Genomic DNA, 14,192 nt, shown 5'->3' with positions numbered 1-14,192 from the left:
TGTTACTCTCTGAGATAAGCGACAAGCGGCGAAGATGTTAGACAACATCTGGTTGAGTTCGAAGCGCGTCAATAAAGTGTGACGGTGGTGATAGTTGGGTTTGTGTGTTTTTACGGCGTGAAGGTGGAAGAGCTACATGAACACACATTTGATGCATAGACTCAGCTAACATAAGGTCACAGGTGAAAGTAATTATTTGTAGGTCATTGATATGGTCCTCCGCAAAATAACGCCTGATTAACTTAACATCGATAATGGTTTATCGAAGTTTTCGATAAGTTTCTGGCACATCACTAGCCCGCATGTTGTTAACTCCGCGCAATCACTCCGTGCCGCCGCCGTGACCCTTATTATAAAACAACACGCCCTTTATTGCAATGTTTCGATTGCAAATTAACGTTGCACTGGACTACTGTTATTATACTGCTGCATTACTTCACGTATTCTATTCGTGTTGATGCGTTCAGTGGAGTCCTTATATTTGATGGAATAAAGTCGCATTTTGATTGATGGAACTTTGGTTCCGGTTGTTTTTAACCGTCAGCTGGCATTATTATTTTAGCCACTCCTACTGTGCCTGCGCAGATGTTTTTTTTTCTTTTATCCCAAAGGAGGTTTATTGATATGTATTTACTTATTTTAGTTTATATGTATACATCACAGAAAAAAGTTAGTAGCTAAATTATTTATTATTTAGGTTACTTATTTACTGTGCCAATAATCTTCCTAGTGTGGTGTAACGTGACGGGGGACTAGAGTCCCTATTAAGGATCCCAAGGGTGCACTAAGAAGGATCTAGTAAAAATCCTTAAAAAATATACTTAGCTCGTCAGTTAGATTATAAAAAAAAATACTTGACACGTACAGTCACCAGCATTAATATCTGCCACAGCGGAGCGTGCAGAAATATCTGACACGTCCTTCCGGCCTTAGAAATAAAGTCGTATCAGATATTTATGCACGCTTGTTGTGTCATATATTGGTGCTGGTGACTGTACATTAGTAAATTAGAGAAAAAAAATATGAAGTTTTAAATTTCCGTATGAGTATGAACGTCACGTCTTATACACGATACGATTCGTCTGTAGGATCCGTCGCTTCAGTCGTTAACGATTTACTTCATCGAAGACGATGTCGGAGATCGCAACAAAATCATATGCAAACATGAATATCGTAACGATGAAACGACAGTGTATAGCTCTTTATGATCAATCGTCACGATTTTTATCAGATCGATTGTACAGACGAATCGTACCGTGTATGGGGGGGGGGGGCTTTAGCAAACACCTCGCACCTCACGGACCTTCAAATACTAAAGCCATCAATTGGTATTCGCCTGTCAAGACACTCTCATAGTGGTTAAGTGGACATTGTCAATTTGCAGGTGGTATGGTAGGACCTTGTGCAAGGTCCGCCCGGATTCCTACCACCATCTTGCTTGCTAATCCTGCCGTGAAGCAGCAGTGCTTGCACTGTTGTGTTTCGGCGTGGAGAGTAAGACAGCCGGTGAAATCACTGGCACTTGCAATACCCCTTGTGTTGCAGATGTTTATGGGCGGTGGTGATCTCTTACCATGAGGAGACCCACTTGCTCGTTTGCCATCCAGTTAATTAAAAAAAATATATTTTCACTGTTAATGTTACCGCGCATGTGCACATGCAGCTGTTCAAATAAACTTTTGTGCTATCAATAAATAGTACACATTGATACCATGGACCGTGGCAAACCGCCATGTGTAGTGTACCCATAATGGTGGTTTACAAATTGTGGCATATTTTATTATTATTATTATGAAGTTGTCATTTTTTTTTTTTACAAAAATATTTTTGCTAAATTATACGAAAATATACACATTGAAGAAATCAGAAAAGTAAAGCGTGAGTAGAATCGAAGCTAGTTCTTCATCATAATGCTCTATATTTAAAGCCCTAAGTAAAATACCAAGTCTAAATGTTCGCGATAGCATTATAATATGTATCTATTCTAATAACAAAAATGATGCGGAAGCGGTTTGATTTATGTTAATTAGTTACAGCAAGAAGGAAAAATAACACGAAATAAGGCAAAATTTTGCCTGTTAAGGAAAATTAAAATTAGGTACATAATATTAATATCTAATGACAGTAATAGATACGGTCAAAAGCATAAATAAATAAATACACCTCTATGCCACTAAACATAAGGTCGGTGTATACATATTTTGACGCTATGGCTGTATATATATTTTTGCTTTCGACTGTACGTTGATATGATACAATGGGACAACATATAACTGGTCGATTTATAAATATCTGTCTGACTGAAGGACAACATACAGCCTAATCCACGAGCTAGTGTCTTGAAATCTGACAGAAATATGGCGTTGAGTATCATAGACGTGCACTAAAGGCAACTTTTCGAAACTCCCTCGGGACAGGGAACTGGGGCTGTAACTGTCTAAAGCCGAGTTTAGACTTGCGAGAAAAATCGTGCAAGTTGCATTACATTGCGGCGCTCGATTGACCACTAAAAACTCGTTGGCTTTTACGGCCTCGCAATGTAATGCGACTTGCACGATAAGTCTAAACTCGGCTTAAAAGCCTACGGCACTTGGCATATTTTTACAAGCAGGCGGCGGGCTTCGTCAATATGACTGAGAGTATCGTTTGTATCTAAAAATACTTTTTCTTCTTTTTTTTTCTTTGTTCGATTGGATGGCAAACGAGCAAGTGGGTAAGAGATCACCACCGCCCATAAACATCTGCAACACCAGGGGTATTGCAGATGCGTTGCCAACCTAGAGGCCTAAAATGGGATACCTCAAGTGCCAGTAATTTCACCGGCTGTCTTACTCACCACGCCAAAACACAAAAGTCCAAGCATTGCTGCTTCACGGCAGGATTAGCGAGCAAGACGGTGGTAGCAATCCGGGCGGACCTTGCACGGTCCTACCACCTAAAAATACGTTGTGTGCATATATATATGCTTTAACACACTCGGAATGACAAACGCTTTCACTACTTCTTTCTGTCAAACAGTATAAGATGAGGATGGAAAGAGATAGTGAATACGATGGCAAGCTGTTGGACATGGACAATACCGCCTCTGTTTTATTTTGGATTCTTCGACGGGAGTAAAATCATAGTTACCTAGGTATATCCAGTAAATAATAAAATGACGAATTCGCTTTATCTTACACGTGATATGTAGAACAACCGTTTGTTGATACTAATGTGTGTTACAGTAAAACGTGTTACATGGCGTCTATACTTATTAACTAAGTACTCGTGTTAGCACTAGAGACTGGATTATTTATTATGTTTATGTAACATAAACAGCTTGATAAACGTATAAAAATTGTCGAAACATGTAGTACCTAACATTAAATAAATAAATAAATGTATTTTGTCGGATTGCCTGACGGAAAGTTCCTTCGACCCCATTGTTAGATATTACCTTATTAACATCGTAATTTACACCGCGCCGAGATCAAAAAAAAAATAGCATGAAAATATGAGATGCCTCTTATTGTAGATATTGTTGTTATGTATTTGTCTCGAATAGTTCTATCCGGACTTTGACATCGATCCTTGTTTTCTTTAATTACAAAATATTCATGTGGGTAGTTAATAATATAGGTAATTATTGATAACTAATACCCTATCTTGGTTTATATTTATTTTATTTATGTTTACCTCTATTATTTAAGGCTTTCGGCAACAAAGATTTAGAAAAGTGATGAGAAAGAAATCAAAACCCATACGTCGATAAATAATCGGTCGTATGTAAGCCGTATCCGCCATATTCTAGCATTTTACTTCAAAAATGTGACCGATGCCAATTTATTTTTCTCTCACTTGATAAAAACTGTAGATGAGGCCAAAGATATATCTTACTGGTTGAACATCCATTCAATATTTGGGTGGATCAACTTTTTCTTGTCACTCGTTGTTATAGTTAAGGGGTCTCCTGAGACACTCTTTAACCCGTAAGTTTATAGGATTCAAATTTGCCAAACATTTTTGTGGTAGTCCCTTCTATAATTGGTCATCTAATAAGCATGTTGGTATAATGTGACACAATATTTCTTCTATTAAATTGTACTGCTTTTGTCCCATCGCTGACGGGACAGAATAACAACAATAATTAGTTGATCCACTTATTTACAACATCGTTGCTGCTGTTGTAGCAAAATTTAAGCGGCAATATGACTCACTTTATCTCCGTGCTGTGACTAAACGAGTAACAATCTTTTTGCATTCAAATGAGTGTTTGCCATTTTTTTTATATTTAACAAAGGTAATCAACAATATGAGTCATTATCTACAGGCTAGGCATAAGCGGCTACTTAAGAACTGGTTTCACGGCTTGTTCCTACCACTGCTGCTACCAAATAGGTAGCGAAGCAACTATAGGTATACTATACTTGATTGAATCGACTACAAAAGACATAATCAATCATGTTACAATGTAATACAGCACCGGGCATTCACCTCTCAGTTTTTCGGAATATGTATGCGCGAAACTAGATTTGAAATTCACCATGAACTTCATAGTTATGGAAAACATCGTGAGGTAACCTGCACACACCAGCGAAGAATTTCAGTCCAATCTGTCCTGGATCCGTGTGGGAACTACGCTACGGCCTAAACCCTTTCATTTTGAGAGCGCTATGTCCTGTTGTGGGACGTTTATAGGCCGAGACGACGATGTACTGTTGGCTACGGAACCCTAAAAAGCACACAGTCTAGGCTAGGCTAGGCAGACACGTTTACTTAATTTTCCTAGCTTGGTTCAGCGATGATCTCTTACTGTTTACCACTACTAGTATCTCTTACTGGCTAACACCACTTAAGCTACTTACTCTAAGTTCCCTACTTACTTCTTAAGATCTCGTATCCTCCGATACTTCAGACAAGTGACTCGACGTATTCGACAAAAATGAACTTAACCTACCAGTATTAAAAGTGAATTGCTCATGAATTCGCAAATTTCTACGCAGTGATATGATAGCACAGATAATAACTTTGCGTGTTTCCGCTATGCCCATTGAATTCTGGGAATCATACAGCTAAAGCTTGGGGACAATCGCACTCGCATAATGCGACCTTCGTGGTCTTTTGTCCAATAATACTTGAAAGAAAAGAAGCGGCCAAGTGCGAGTCGGTCTCGCCCTTGAAGGGTTCCTTAGCAGCAAGTAAGATAATATAAAAGTTTCCTTTACTTTACGATTTATGACGTATTAAAAAAACTACTTACTAGATCTCGTTCAAACCAATTTTCGGTGGAAGTTTGCATGGTAGGTAATATTTTTTTTTTAGTTTTATCATTCTCTTATTTTAGAAGTTACAGGGGACACACATTTTACTTTGGAAGTGTCTCTCGGGAACCCCCAAAAAAAATTTTTTTTTCTTTTTTTGTTTGAAAATCTTAATGCGGTTCACAGAATGAATTTACTAAGTTTCAACAGTATAGTTCTTATAGTTTCGGAAAAAAGTGGCTGTGACATACGGACGGACAGACAGACATGACGAATCCATAAGGGTTCTGTTTTTTGCCATTTGGCTACGGAACCCAAAAAAATACGAGCGCACAATACTTAGCTATAGCAAACATTGCTGCGCTATTTATTTTCTAGCTAATTGCCTGTACTAATTAAGTGTGGTTATATTATCTAAGGGGCCATTCATTTATTACGTAAAACGATTTTTGCCAGTTTTTGACCCCCTCCCCCCCCCCTATGTAAGAAAAAATAAGAATGGGCCGACCCCCCTGTGCCATATTTATTACGTAAGAATCTAAAGGAAAAAATGAATACATTTTTGGAAATTTAGCGACGTGCTGTCTACGCAAAACAAGTGAGGACTACCTAGTTTAAAAGCGGCGCGATCCGTTGCCATGGAAATCGTCGTTTACCTATACGCATATTATCCGAGCGCGCGCTTAACAAAGTATAATCTTTTTTGCGATCTTACGTAAGAACTATCTAGACCCCCTCCCACCCCCATGTAAGAAAAAATAAGGCATGGTCGACCCGCTCCCCCCTAAATCGTCTTACGTAATAAATGAATGGCCCCTAATTGATACAACACGCTTTAAAAAATCATTTTTGTCTAAGTACCTATATATTTTTACATTGCTCCTGGTTTTGCTATTTTCGACTGAACAATCGATCTCGATGATCTTATTTCTAGGAATACGCGTGTTACTTAGGTTATTAAATTATAAGAATGAAACGAATTTTTGTTCCTTTTTAGGGTTCCGTACCTCAATAGGAAAATACGGAAACCTTACGGGACTACTTTGTTGTCCGTCTCTCAAGCTAAAGTTAATACTCAGTCTATACTTAGTCAAATATTCAGGTCTGCTAAGTGCTACTCCTTGAAACAGTGAAAAAAAAAACTTCAACGCAATCAAAGGATTCAGTCAATAAAAAAGCTGTTTCCTTCCATACGTATTGCCGTAACCGAAAAACCTATAGGCTATGTCCAATAATTGCGATGAGGTACTTTTTCAAAGAGGTACAGTCGTCATCGCAAACATCGAAGCTGTCCAAGTGCTCCTAAATACCTTCATACACTTACGCGATAGTGTTTTAATTTCAGCGACGATACAACCATCAGGGTTTACTACTTCGTGTATAATTTTGAGCACCAGAACAATATGGACATCTTAATAGCCACCTAATAATAATGTCTGGTAATTAATTGTAATTAAATTAGACTAAACAAAACATTACACTCATTGTTGATTCACCATTATCACTCTGTGTACATTGTTATCAGCAAGTAGTACATTACTCTCCACTTCCGTTTGAACTTCCCTGGACTTTTTGCGTTCTAATACAGATATCATAATGGTCTTCAACTGCTAAACTCATGCCCAATAATTTTAACACTTATTAGGTGCTTTCTCATTGTCATATCTGGCTAAAATGATCGAGCTAGGGTTAGCTTCCAGGCTTTGAGTATTTATAATACTCAAAGCTTCCAGGGTATGGAGGGGGGTGGCTGAATCGACATACCTTGGCCGGTTCAACAGCAGAGTCGACAGTACCTACTTTATTGGCCAAATAAAAAGTATCGTCTTCAACATCGACGTTGGTGGATTCTACCGTATCTATATTTGTTTGGAAATACAGGCGGCCGTTACTTCATGCTAACCATTTATTTTATTTTTTGTTTCGTCACTACTTAGATCTACCTGCTTTTTTTCTCATAATTTAATTATTTAATGCCCTGGACCCGAGTAGTACCAATTTCTTCCGGTTTTGGTTGCTATATTGCTACGCATATTAAAAATCCATACTAATATTATAAATGCGAAAGTGTGTGTGTTTGTCCGTCTTTCACGTCGAAACGGAGCGACGGATCGACGTGATTTTTAGCAATTTATGATGGGCCAAAAGAGTGACATAGGCTACTTTTTATCCCGAAAAAATGCACAGTTTCCCTAGGGAACACGATGACTGAATTCCACGCGGGCGAAGCCGCGGGCAAAAGCTAGTAAAATAAAAAGGTGAGGGCATGACCAAATAAAAAAAAATAGTTTAAGAACAGGAAATAGGGTTACTACCCTATTTCCTGTTACTACGTAACGCTATTTTCGTCTGTGTTTTAGGCAGTCCAGGCTGCGGCTGTCCCTTCGACGCTCTTTCCCGACGGGATTTAAAAGCAAAGCAATATTTTCAACAAATACCTATTTTTAACAGCTCACTGACTGTATTTCCGCTTTCAATTTGAAATGTATTGAGTATGTTACTCCTAACGCTGGATAATTTGACCTAGTAACACGTGCACCGGTAGCTAATGGCTATTGCGCCATCCGCGATCTCTTGTTCTTAGTAATCGTGTCTGGTTGCAATGATTACGGAGAATGTAATGCAACAATCTGTTGTTCGTTGAAGTAAGTCATTCTTGCTTTAGATATAGTCGGAATTCCTGAAAGAAAGGCCTAAGTAAAAGACATTACTAAAAAAAAGAAAACATGGCAGTTTTTTGTTTCTTTAAATTGAAATTTGATCAAATCATCATTTTTAAAAATTCGGATTGTGTTTTAGTCATTATACAAGGTGTTAATTAAATAATTGAAATTCTGAAAGTCGTTAGTTCAGAGTCGAGAGGCGGATCGGTTACCTACCTAAACTATACCCGATATACACTGCATTTTTTTTGAAAACCTTATTATATTGTGCCTTGCCTAAAAGCTTACAAATACAATTATATGTCTGAGCGAGGTTGCATATGTCTTAGATAGTTTGATCACGGCCAGGTTTTTCTGTCAGTTTTGATTTTCTTCTCAAAACAGCGAAGCGCAACTGGCAAGTACCAAAATACGAGTGTAATAGAAATCATATATGAAATTACAGACTAAGCGAAAGTGATTTATTTCGTAGTATATGCATTAAACTAAATAAGAATAAAAGTGCTAACGTTTTCAGTTTGATAATTAACACTTTGTAGATATAATTTTGTTACAAAAACTTGAATGAGTCATTTTCTTTCCTGCCAGTTTCGTTTTACATTTGTTTTTAAATGCAAGGCGTAACGTTACAAATTGCTAAATAATGGATGCTATGAAATCTAAATGGACTAGATCTGTGCCTAAGAAGGACCAGTTAGCAAGCAGTTACCTGGTTTCAATGATCTAAAGAGTTTCCTAACGAACCAGAAAAATAACCACAATACGAAAACTGCCCTCAAAATGATCAACTGTTAGAACGCGACCACTGAACAAACACCCTAAGATGTATACGTAAGAGATGTTGGCCGATACAAAGAATATTATTATAGTAAGCAAATGTACTCTTTTTCTTTGTTTGAACTGCCTTTTTTAATAAAAATGTCCCGGTTTATGTCTTAAACATTGAAAGGCAATGTTGCGAAAAGTTTCTCAAACATTTATTCCCCAATCATTTTAGTTAAATAATGTTTCGCATTTGTACAAAGCATTTGTAGTAACATAAGTTTATGAATGTTATTCCCCATGCTTAGTTCATGATTACCTACTTTGTAAAAATAAATTTATTTCATTTGACGTGTTAAATGTTCCCTTAAAGTTAACGGAAATCAAAAACAACACGGTGTGTATCCTGTGCATTGCACTCTGTTCAGTATCGTTAAACCTTCGTCGGATACAGTCCCTGTTATTCTGACCCAATTCCCTAAACTCGAAACACTTCTTAGCCTTCAATATAAAATCCCAATTTGACGTCGCCCTCCACAACAAAATCTCACATTTATCAATAAACCAATAAACAAGTTTCCTGACCTGTGCGTCATCCTGAACAGTTACCCTCGCGCATTGACTCATTGATCCCATTTGACGCGCGCGTGAGCATTATATCTCGCTAAAACATATCACATTACGGTGTATACTGTGTGTTTGCTTTTGTATTTGAGACTCTGTCGTTTAACTAAAAGAATTCTGTCTCGATTCATGTAAGGACATTTTAATGTGTTAAGTGCTGTTTGCTGACTACGTCGAAATAGGTTAATTATGATAGCTGTCTTTTTAATGAATGGTATTTTACAAATCTACACTTCTGACTATACCATAGTTAACTATAGTAATATAATGAAGTGGTAACCTTCATTAGAAGGAGAGGAATCTCTGAATAATGATTCTAAAAATAACTAATACCCCTAGATTACAATCACAGACAAAATTGCAGGCAACTACTATTTGTCATAGAAAGAAGAATTTTAATCTCCATGGAATGTGTAAATAACGTAGTAACGGTGGTTCCTAAAAGTTCGAAACGCATAAAGATAACTGCTGAAACAAGACGTATATTTTTATTACTTAAGTAGGTATAAATAGATCGTTACTTTCTTACCCTCAACGTTCTTAATAATGTCAACCGCTCTAAAACTATATAAGCAATGTTTGTTTCCCATAATGAATGCTCTCAGGCCCGTTTTTGAAGAGTACAAAAAACTCGAAATGCACCGGGTGTATTGTATACTTATTGGATAAAGGTCTCTTGTGACAAGTTTCAGATTCGTTTGCAACATTTTGTTATGTAATTTTATCATACTCGTATCAATAAATTAATACTAACTTACTTACGTTCAAGGATTATTGAAGAGATATTTTTTATGTTATGTTTATGTCCTCGTATAAGACGATGATTGTTCATCTTAATCAGTGGTCGGCAAACTTTTGGCAGAAATGGGCCACATAGTGAAAAAAATACCTAATACATCTACCTAGTTGATAAAAACCACAAGAAAATCTTAATACGGAGGAAAACCAATGTTTACGATTCACCATTTATTTTAGAGTGACACAGAACGGTAAAAAATGTAAAGTTCAATTAGCCGTCATTGCACAGCACCGTAGAGGTTTCTAACATCCTCCCACCTTTGGGACGAAGACCCAAACCTTCTATCTTCACAGGACCTCGTCAGGTTGCACTTCCAGCGGGTATAGACGTTGATATGCCCGGGTGTACTCGCCGTCGGCTGTGCGTACTTTAGCTACTCTAGCATTTCCATCTTTTCCAGTATACACTTCTAAGATAACTCCTAAAGGCCACTTTATACGCTTCGCATCAGTCTCTACCAATACGACATCGCCTACCTTTATATTAGAGTCCCTCTCCTTACCCTTCTGTATGAGCATCCCCAAGTACTCGTTCCTAAACCGCTCCCTTAGATCTCCTCTTAGCTTATACAAATACCTTAATCGCCTATTCAAAGAGTCATGGTCGAGCTGGTCTAAATCTGGAGTCTCGCTGGCAGGAAGCCCTTGCACGAAGCAAGCTGGCGTCAGAGGCTTCAAGTTTTCTGAGTTATCCGCGATGTAGGTTAGGGGCCGTGAATTCATCAAGGCCTCACAATCACAAAGTATGGTTGACAGTTCCTCATAAGTGACTGTTTTCTGTCCCAAGTTTCGTCGGAGAAGTTCCTTAAGAGAACGAATCAATCGCTCCCACCAACCTCCCCACCATGGCGCAGCCGGTGGATTGAACTTCCACTTGATGCTTCGCACACTGGAGTAAGCTGCTATCTCTTCCCAATTCAATGCTTTTAACAGATTATCAGCTCCGTGGAAATTAGTGCCATTATCCGTGTAAATTGTGTTGACTCTTCCACGTCTTGCGATAAACCGTCGTAACGCCATGAGAAAAGCTTCAGTTGACAGCGATTTTGTTAGTTCCAGGTGTACGGCGCGGTATACAGCACACGTAAATAAAATTATCCACACCTTCCCTCCCGACCGCAGAAAGAGAGGACCAGCTAGATCAATACCAGTCACTTCAAAGGCAGCAGCAGGTTTTATTCTGTCCAGAGGCAAAGGTGGTAACGGTGTGTCGGCATGTTTCACCGATTGTCGCTTGCAGGTTACGCATTTTGATACTGTTGAACTAACAAGTCGTCTAACACCAGTAATCCAATAAGTCTCCCTGAGTACTGTCATTAGAATACCCGGGCCGGCGTGATGCAACATGTGGTGTTTCGAGGTTACTAGCCTTTTGATTATAAGATGCTTCCCAGGCAGAAATATCGGACATACAAAGTCTGTGGGCTCATCACTAAGTATAAGCTTTGTGCGAATTCTTAATAAGCCTTCCTCATCTTTAAATATTTGCAGATTTTTCGACTTTTTGATATCATCTGCCATCATTTCGGCTTGAACCATCTTTAAAAGTTTCTTCTCGGCGCTCTGAAACTCCTCACAGGTCAGTTCACCTCTTCGTTTATTTTTATTGCAGTTGTAAGCAAATCTTAATATCCAGCCAACCGTTCTCACTATCATAGTATATTTGGAAAAGTAAGTCAGTCTGGATAGAATTGAACTAATATCTGCCGTAGTATTAGCAAGTACCACTTTCTTCCTTTCTTTGTTGACTTCTTGCTCATCAACGTTTAATTGAGACATAGGCCATTCACTTTCTTCTGCTTTCAGCCAAGCCGGTCCCTCCCACCATTTACTCTTCAGTAGGTGTTTAGCGTTGCAGCCTCTCGAAGGTAAGTCGGCAGGGTTCATCGAGCCTGGTAGATGATACCAATCTTCCACGTTAGTATATTGACGTATCTCCTTCACTCTGTTCTTTACAAAAATGTTCCAGTCTCCTTCAGTCGTAATCCAGGTGAATGCTACGCTTGCGTCAGTCCAGAAGTAAACTCGACAATTGACAGTTTCAACGCTTCTTTGACTTGAATATACAAGCGTGTTGCAATTAGGTTTGCCATTAATTCTAAGCGCGGTATGCTGACTTCACGGACTGGTGCGACGCGTGACTTCGCTTGAACCAACTGCACAGTAACTTCTCTTTGAAATTCGCTTCGCAGGAAAATGGCAGTCGCGAATGACACCTTGCTCGCATCACTAAAGACGTGCAGGCTGTTATTACATTTGTTTATTGAAGCAGAGGTAAGTCGACGCGGAATACGGCAGTCAATAAGCAAGTGAATATGTTTAGACCAATCGAGGTATTCCTTTTGTAAGTTAATCGGCAGTTCTGAATCCCAACCCAGCTTTAAATTCCAAGTTTTTGAATAATTCGTTTGGGCACAAGAGTAACTGGGCATGCCAAACCGACCGGATCAAAAACCTTTTGGTATGGACAACAAACTCCTTTTGTTAACTTTTCTTCTAAGGTCACGTTTTGAACGAAGTTGACATTACAGTACAATTGATCTGTTTCAAATCCCATATAAGGCCGAGTACCGACAGACTGTCTTCTTTTGACGTCATATCTTTATTGGTCATGGGAGCTGTGACCCAACCTCGTAAGTCAAATTTCGCCTCCAACATTAGTCTTTTCGCCTCTTCTATGAAGATTTGTGCTTCTTGCTCACTCTCTAGGCTTGTGACGCAGTTATCAACATAGAAAGAGTTCTTGAGACGCTCAGCCGTGTCCTTATATTTTTCGGTGTACTTTTCCAAATGGTAATTTATAGTCGCACCCAAAAGAAATGGACTAGACGTTACGCCGAATACCACACGACGATGGTGGTAGGTATCAAGTCTTTTCTTTTATTATTCTTCCACCACAGAAAGACAGATATCGTCTGTCTTCATCATTCAGTGATATCTGAAGAAAGGCTTTCTTAATGTCGGACGTTATCCCAATCGCATATTTTCTAAATTTGATCAGAAGATTCGGAATGAGTTCAAGACAATTATGCCCTTTCTAGGAACGAGTTGAGAGATTCCCATTACGATCTCGAGCAGACGCGTCAAAAACTGGACGAACTCTCGTGGTCAGGCTGGAGCTCTTTATGACAGCGTGATGTGACAGGTAGTGTTTTGGTCTCGCTGTGTCATTGACCTCTTCAATTACGCCCTCCTTCAACCAATCTTCAAAGACTACTTGACAGTAGTTATCAAACTCGTTCAGCTTTAGAAGTCTCTGTGTTGTTGACTCAATCTTCGTTCAGCTAACTGTTTGTTGTCAAGAAGCTCTCCAGATTTTGGTTTCCACGGTAAATCTACTTCGTACCGTCCTTCGTTGTTGATTTTGATCGAATTTCTAAACTGGTCCATTATGATAGAGTCAGACTTCGTCTTGCTTGCGACACTTCCGCGCGGTCTCGTTATTCCAAGAGTTTCTAAATCCCAAAGCTCCGATAATTGCAAGTTAGCCGATACTACGTTCGTCATTACACTGGCATGCGTTCATTATGGGCCCTTGAAGTGTCCATCCAAATTTATTTTTCATTGCCACGAGGTTATTGTTCAGACGTATAAACTGTCAGTGAGCAAAAAGCCTGCATAGTCTGCGCCGAATTAGCAACCCGATGGTGGGCGTAGCCCTTCGCGACGTCACTCAATGGGAATGTTATGTTTCTTCAACTCTTGAAACAATTCTATTTTGTGTTCAAACGAGGTATGTAGCCGCAGATCGTGGATTTGTCAAGCGCGCAGTATACTTGCATTGAAACTCGTTGTCTAGGCTCGCGACACGTGAATTCGTAGCAGATTAAACGACTGCTTCTTAGTTTCAATCCCGCCGAAGAGGACTGTGTGACAAAGTTTCTTTGCTGACAGGTTTAGACCTAAATCCTCAATAATATCGCGGACTTTAAATACGATCTTTGTGCGCCGTATCAATAAACGACGCGTACCTGTATGCGTACATTATATTCGCTAATAATATGGTTTTCACCAAAACGTTTGCAACAGTGTAGTACCAGCCTTATTTGGGGCTATATTTTATTCAAATATTTGACGTTTCCGTCTTTGAAAGTTTCACATTTTC

At 38.9% G+C, this 14,192-nt stretch overlaps 2 protein-coding genes across 3 annotated transcripts in view; one reads left to right on the top strand and one right to left on the bottom strand.

The window, feature by feature from the left end:
• The window catches only part of Ubr3 (Ubr3 ubiquitin ligase), a 111,800-nt gene that overhangs the window by 73,280 nt on the left and 24,328 nt on the right, over nt 1–14,192 (top strand). The window lies entirely within an intron of this gene.
• The window catches only part of orion (chemokine-like protein orion), a 32,992-nt gene that overhangs the window by 8,919 nt on the left and 9,881 nt on the right, over nt 1–14,192 (bottom strand). The window lies entirely within an intron of this gene.

Source organism: Choristoneura fumiferana, chromosome 17, assembly GCF_025370935.1.
Source record: "Choristoneura fumiferana chromosome 17, NRCan_CFum_1, whole genome shotgun sequence".
NCBI lineage: Eukaryota > Metazoa > Arthropoda > Insecta > Lepidoptera > Tortricidae > Choristoneura > Choristoneura fumiferana.
This window is presented reverse-complemented; position numbering and strand designations above follow the sequence as displayed.